Source organism: Photinus pyralis, unplaced genomic scaffold, assembly GCF_008802855.1.
Source record: "Photinus pyralis isolate 1611_PpyrPB1 unplaced genomic scaffold, Ppyr1.3 Ppyr1.4_LG7, whole genome shotgun sequence".
In the NCBI taxonomy this organism is placed as follows: domain Eukaryota; kingdom Metazoa; phylum Arthropoda; class Insecta; order Coleoptera; family Lampyridae; genus Photinus; species Photinus pyralis.
In genome coordinates this window covers 35,532,534-35,540,111 of record NW_022170738.1, presented here as the reverse complement: position 1 = coordinate 35,540,111, position 7,578 = coordinate 35,532,534, and positions in this window count along the sequence as shown.

Sequence of the window (7,578 nt, the reverse complement as noted above, 5' to 3'; positions counted from 1 at the left end):
CGCGTAAAACATATTAAGATTGGGTTACTGCCCGCCAGACTGACGCTGACAGACGATTAACCGGTTATGACGCATCCGGAAACCATTGAGCCATAAAATATAGATCGCAAATCAATTAACAATCCATCGACTTGAAACATTTGAAATTTTGTAATAACCTTCTTTCTAATAGAAGTACCCTGTATACTTTGGCCGGAATTTCATTTGGAGGCCATGGCTAACCCACCATGATCAATCGGCTGTGTAGTCGGGTCAGACCTTTGACTGGGTAAGTATCTGTAGGGCAGTGGCAGAAGGGCTGACTAGCCTTCCTCGAATGAAATACTCCAAAAAGCGAATTCAGACCTATTTTCGACTACACTTTATCCTTTTAATAGTCCCCTTGTTGAGCCCCGTGGTGGGTGGGGAACGAGAGGGACGAATTTACATTCTTCTGACATGGAGAGTGATAAAAACTAAACCAGGATACTCCCAACTTATGTTACAGGTCCCCGAGCCTCAACAACACACCAAACGAAACAAACACATCTCTGGCACTGATCAGAAGAGGATAAAGGCCAGGCTAGTCCAAGTGGGTCAAACTAACACCTAAAGGTAGTGCAGGAAGACTGCTTTCCTAGGCTCCACAGGTCTAGGTCCCGGGGAACCTAAGCTGATGTCTCCTCCACACAGCCGTGAAGGATCAACCTCAAGGGAGGCTGAAAGTTTTCGGTATCTCCTCACCAAACGTAGAGAACACCCTTTCGGGGGACGCCTCTCGCGTCCGGCCGACTTACAGGACAAAGTAGATCTTCTTATCAACTCCAATTTCGAGAGTCCTTTAAAGAGGTATGTCTTCTGAGGACAGCCAAAACGCCCTATAACCATCCCTGGTTGTGCAGGGCGCTCGATAAGAAAAGAACTCAGTTGGGCAAACTGTTCAATAAGGCAAAGAAGAACACAGCTATAACCGATAGGAAGGCCTATAAGGTAAACCTATGGCCGTATAAGAAGGGTATTAGGCGGTGTTAGAGAGAGGCGTGGAAGAGTTTTTTCAGCTCTATAGAATCCACCTCTTCTGCATCCCGCTTAAAAGAACTGTAACAAAAGGTTCATATTATAATTCAGCTAGCCTCCAACCAGATGCTGGTTCCTACACGGACAACCTATCAAAAACAACCGAGGTACTGATAGAAAATGGACACCTTCCCGGGCCCACCAGCACCATACCCCAACTGGTCAGAGGTAACCGTCTTCATTCCCACGGGAAATGGCTGGGCGGTAGCCAGTCAGATGGTGGATGTGGCGAGTGTGACCTGCGTTCTCAGCATACAAATCACCAGAACGGCGTAATACCAGCCTTCCTGCAATGGGGACTGGGAACCGGCTTTGAATATTATTCAAAGGAACCGGCAAATTTGAGGATGCTTTAAGCAGACTGATGCAATGAGCTCTTAACGTAACCGAAGAATGGAACACTCCTTGTAAAAACGGGGCTGGTACTCTTCACAAGAAAGGAAAGGTAGAGGGTCTTAGATTAGAACTCACCTGCTATTCCAAAAACACCTCCAACTTTTAGAGTTAGTATGCTCTGGTATGGAGCCATTGTCTGGTGGCCTAGCACTAGATTCTCCACGGCCGCCGTCACGGAGATCTTTCTGCGGCTCTCTTCAATAGATCTCCACGTGAGAGAGCAGACAATTCTGGCATCCTTGCGTCTCATAAATAAGGGGTTGTTGAATAGCAGAGGTATTGAGGTGGGGGCCACTCTCGAACCCTGGGCGAAGCGATTAAACGATTGCCTATCCTAGAAGGGCACACTCACCCCTCAATTCATATTAGTGAAGAACTGTCACATCTTTCTTGATGAGGATGTGGCAGCCAGATATATTCATGTCCTCGGATGGATCTAAAACCAATGGAAGGAACGGGCGGTATTTACTCCAAAGAACTGAACTACTTAGCAAACTTCCTACTGTATTATAGTCAGAATTGGTAGGACTAACGCCTAGTGCAAGTAATGTTCTTATGCATAACGCAAAGAACAACACTATCAGAATCTCCAGTGACAGGAGGAATGCCCCGCAGGTACTTGGTCACTGTAAAATTACCTCTAGGTTGGTTTCTGTATGTACTAGAGCTAGTAGCAAGTCAAAGGGCATGCTGGAACGGAAGGTAATGACCAAGCCGATTAGTTGGCGCGACCGGCCTCAAGACAGGTGTTTTATGGTCCAGAACCGGCTCAACAGTTGCAACTGTAAACAATTTAATAACTCAAGACATCCAAAGCCAGCACAGGGATGGGTGAAACATGATGTTAGATTGTCGTCATACGAGAGAAGTAGCCTGGCGAGTTTTTGCACAGAGCTATCACGGCAGAACTTAGCCTCGAGGGACAGGTAACCTCAATTAATGACACGGCTATACGGCCATACACGTTTAATTCACGGACGGTAACTGGGGCAGAGCGCGGTAATACAACAGACACGTCTGAGGTACTTTTCTCAACAGAGCTGGTGTCAGAGCGCGATTTACAATCGCTAATCCCAAATACTTGGGGGTACTCCAATCCAAATTAAACAAGCACAGATTTGGTAGAATCCCCATCTGGTGGAGGATGTTAACAGACAACGAGACGGCACGCCACTTACTTTGTGAATGTGCTGCTCTCTCGAATTTGAGGCCTATGTATGTACGCATGGACCCTGTCGCGCCCGATTTCGCCCTTTGGTTTCGAATATTTTAACATTTTCTCATGGGACCGTTAACAATTCATATTCATCGACTTTCCATACGCCTCCTGGTTTGAAAGAAATTTGCTTGGTGACAACTGATTTCTTTGTAGCAGCCCAATTATTTAGAAAAAATAAAAATAATTTCTATGTAATGTTTCAAAATGAAATATAGTCTAATCGGGAGGTAACGCTAATCCGGGGCGTAAATCCTTAATTACATAAATTGTAAACTTAATTTTCAGCAATTTTTATATATCTCAGATTTGGATAATACCTGCTATCGGAATCCTTTTAAATAAAGTTCAAAATTTTCCGCGAAACGATCCGTGATTAAGATCTCACTGTCGAATAATCTTTTAAACCTCAAAGTAATCCAATTGAGTAAAGTTTACTAAATTTAGATATACGAACGTCTCCTTGCCGAATGTAGAATTAACTTTACAACTTCGCCACCTTTGGAGAGAAAACGTACATAAAAGCTTATACCGGGACAATGAAACTGTCGTTTATAATTTGTTATCGCATTGAAAGCCGCGTTTACTCTAGAGATACACAATAAAGTTTAGATGAGCAGGAAAAGCTTTCAGGATAACTGATAATGTTCCTTTCCTACATTTCTCGGTTCAAAAGCTTTAAATGATACAAGGATGTATCTGAAATTAATTACCATATCTTTCTCACAAAGGAACGGTTAAACACAATTCGTACAAGGTGTTTTATCTTTTTAATTATTCAGTGCAAATTTATGAAGGGCTCTTTGCTGTAATTTTATTACGATTCGCTTTATGACGTGATGTACTTTCATATACCTGTGCACAATGGCTTTTACTTTGGTTTTATGTATTGCTGCGCTTTTACCGCGATTTTTCGATGGCACCTTCAATAATAATCATAAAGCTTCTTACTTTTTATTTTTTCAATTTTTAGACTTGCCATCCTTTTGCTTAGCGAAGAAAACAAGGTCTTATCCAATTCGATTTTCCGCCGATAAGCATGATCTATAGTCCGCCCAAACAGAAACAAAATCTAATCCCCTAACTCCTTATGACAAGGAACTAACGGTGATTTACTGTTGACCTTTCTAACACCGAATAATTCTTAAAATGCGTAGTACTGAGTGGGTATATTTTGTGTTGTAATTCTTTTAGGAATTTAGTACAGAATTATCAAATCAAGTTTTCGAAATCGCAGTTCCATTTCCAATCGAAATCAAGGGAAGAATCGTGATAATTTCATTAGACAAACAAAAATATCGATTATCGTGAGTTCGGTATTGACAATTTATGTTTTCGTTGCGGTCGTGATAATCACAATGAAACTGAATGCTATACAAATTGTGACAATTTAAAGTGTAAACATTGTACCTCCTTCGAAATAAAGTCAGTTCAAAGTGGGCAAATACAAACAGTATTAACCAAATAGCAAATATTTATGATTCTAATCAAATTATTGACGTTTTAGATAATAAATGTGAGCCTGAAAATAACTGTAAACATTCAGTATCATAGTTCCAGATCAACTGAAGACATGTATGTTGTTCCAAAGGACTTAGACCCACTTTTCTACAGAGCTTGGATTCTCCATCTAACATCAACTTGGAAGAAATAGACCCCGACAGTTTCCATAATAAAAATTCGTGTCCTATTAACAAAAATGATATTCGAACACAATTCTGAATTTCTGAACAAAGAATCGGGTTGATCGTTAGTCCACCAAAATTACTTTAATGTTGTACAAACAATAATCTAAATAATAAATAAATAAATATATTGGATATTCATTATTTGGAATATGAAAATAAAATTCTGTGTGCACCTCAGGCATTAGTTGATATTTATTTAACCCTCGGGCGACTTACAAACCCTCGGGCCAGAGGCATAAATATTGTCTTAACGCCCTTGATACATAAATAACTATTATTTTTATGTATGACCATTGAATTAATTTTTTATTCAATGGTATGACATAATAATTTAAAAATAACAATGGATCTAAAAATTACTGTAAAAGTTTACCTCTATCAAGACCCAAAATAAATCGCTTATTGGGTGCCTTTATTTCTAAGCTCGACGCGTTCTGGCAATATGACAAATTCCAGTACACATTCTGTCATTGCAAAAGATCCAGAACGCATTCTGGGATACATTAATCAACCAGAAAGCGGTTTATAACGGTTGGTAGAGTTGTCGCTGCGTTTTATCAAATCCGTCGCATAAACGGCCAACTAGCTCAGGGTTAAACTAGAAAATACAAGCTGAAGATCTGCCCCAGCGGTAGTTCGTTCTGGGAATTTGATCTTTCGTACTTCGTTGCACTTACCAATGGTTGAGCGCCACTCAATTTCTAACTTAGCTCCCCCCGTATGAAATAGCGAAGACACGAGGGTAGTAATAACAATAAAAATTTAGGTACTAAAATAAATGCTGGTATGTTCAAACAAATGACAAAAAATAAAATTTCTCTCCACAAAGGGATAGCGTATCATACAAATATTCAAAATACTCCCCCAAATACTCAAAATTATAACTTACGTTATGCAAAAATCTTATTGAGTTCACACAGTTTAACAAAGCGCCAATCAAGAATGATCGACTAAATTGATAATTGCGTCTTTACACAACTTTCAACAAATTAATTCTGTACCTGAGAGCCAAACTGTATTAACTCAAAAAAAATTAAATTTTACAGCAGAGCGATTTGAAAATTTATGTCATTAAAATTAATACAAAATATTTATTTAATAACTATTAAAAAAGAAATTAAACTCAAAAATAAAATGTAGATGTCCTTAAATTTTCCCTTTTCTAATTTTCAAAAATTTTCATTATTTTTGCCAAAAAAAGTTATTAAAGGTCAATTAAATGGAGTTAATACCATTTGGCCCTAATACTTCGAATCACAAACTGTATTAAATACTTTTTTGAAAAATGAAAATGGAGTTAATATGGACAATAAAATACTAATGTATTCTGAAATTATTTATTTATTATTTTTAATGATTGCACGGTGTAAAAAAGCGACTTCCAATATTTTTCTTGACTTATTTGCCATTTTTTCGCAGAGTAATAAACACACGTGCACTTCTACACAACATCAACGCACTGAAAACTGTACTATGTCCACACATGTAAGTTTCTTTAACAATATTAACTCCATAATACTATTTTGCTCGGAAAAGGTTATTGATATAATACTGTTTAACTTTGGCCAACTTCAAAAGTAGATTATATAGGACTTAATACTATATTCCATGTGAAAAAGCGAATCTCGTTTAGTAGGAAGAGAACTTAATACCGATTTGAAAAAAAATGGAGTTAATACAGTTTGGCTCTCAGGTACAGAATTGATATTTCAGATAAAAATTCGCGCGTATAGGGCCAAGTACCAGTAAAACATAAGGTAACTCTTACCTTGTATCAATTATACGTCGACGTCAAGAAATGAGCTCAGTTCTCGCATCCAAAACCTGCAAATAATAAAAAGAAAACCTCCCAAGTCGCAGAGCTCGGTATATAATTAATTAACTAATGCCTGAAGAGCCTCGCTCTACTCGTAATTTGCTTCTACAACAGGTACGGTACTTAATCGGCCAATCTCTGCAAAAGAAAGTGGTGGACTCTAATAACATTCACGTTTCAAACTCGATCATAACCTTAACCGAGATGGCGAAGATATTAAATGGGCATTAATGTTACTTGAATGTGATAGCACTTAACCCAGAAGGGGCAAAATAGTTATTAACTAATATGTTATAAAGAGTTACGGAAGTTGTCTCTTTGTTGGGGATGGGGTCGAATCCCGACATCAAATCTCCTGACCCGGTAACCCAATTCCAGAAAATGACCGCCTGTTATCAGCAAGTGGAAGGTATATCAAGGGCGTCGCCATGCGCAGGCAACGGTGGATTTAACCCAAGGTTGCATTCTCGTACGTCAACAGAATGGTAGGTAAAGCGTCTCCGAATCTTAAACTGGTACTATTTGGATTTGAACAAACACTAAAACTAAAAATTTAAACCCTAGAAGAAATGTAACTCTTTTCGTTGATGTCATAAAATGTACATACTTCTTAAATAAGAGGGCTACTTGTAGATGAAGCAGCATTTTATTGTCGATGTAAATTTTCGCATAACAGATGACAACCGAACAATAAGGAAGAAAAACGCAATTATATCCTCTCATAGGTGAATCCCCCCTAACAATATTTCCGGTATCCCGAAATTAATGACACCAATCGCCAGAGATTAATAAATATGATGATGGCAACTAAAATTCCATGCGTTCTACCTAACCCCTCAGCTATTTGTTCAAACGAAGTGCACTTTGTTACGGCTATGATATTGACAACCAAAAATCACGGCGCCGGCAATCGGCGCGGTAAAAAGGCGTGGTTAAAATTCCAACAATACATACGAGTCATCTATTCAAAAGTTACGAGGATCTTTCAACAAGTAAATATTGACCGCTTCGTAATGGAGAAAATAAACCGTTACCGTTTTTCGGTCATTGGCATTATCCTGGTGGCCAGAATGCGTTTTGGTCACATTGTTCGGTCAATATCGCTGTTTGATCCTAACACGTCTTTGTCAACATTGTTGCATTCGCAAAACCAACAATACGCAATTTCGGCGTCTCTGCACTCATGTTACCGACGCACACTTTATTCAAGGACTGCCCCAACCTGGTCGTCTGGTAAAAGATTAATGCATTTTGACAGCATTAGAATACCATATATTTTTCAAATCCAAGCAACGGCAGAAATTTATTGAACGTAACTTATTAACACTTCTGTGTATTTACATCTACCATGCACATTGTCATTTAAAAATAGACATTGGAAAAAACAATACACGTAAATCCCCATG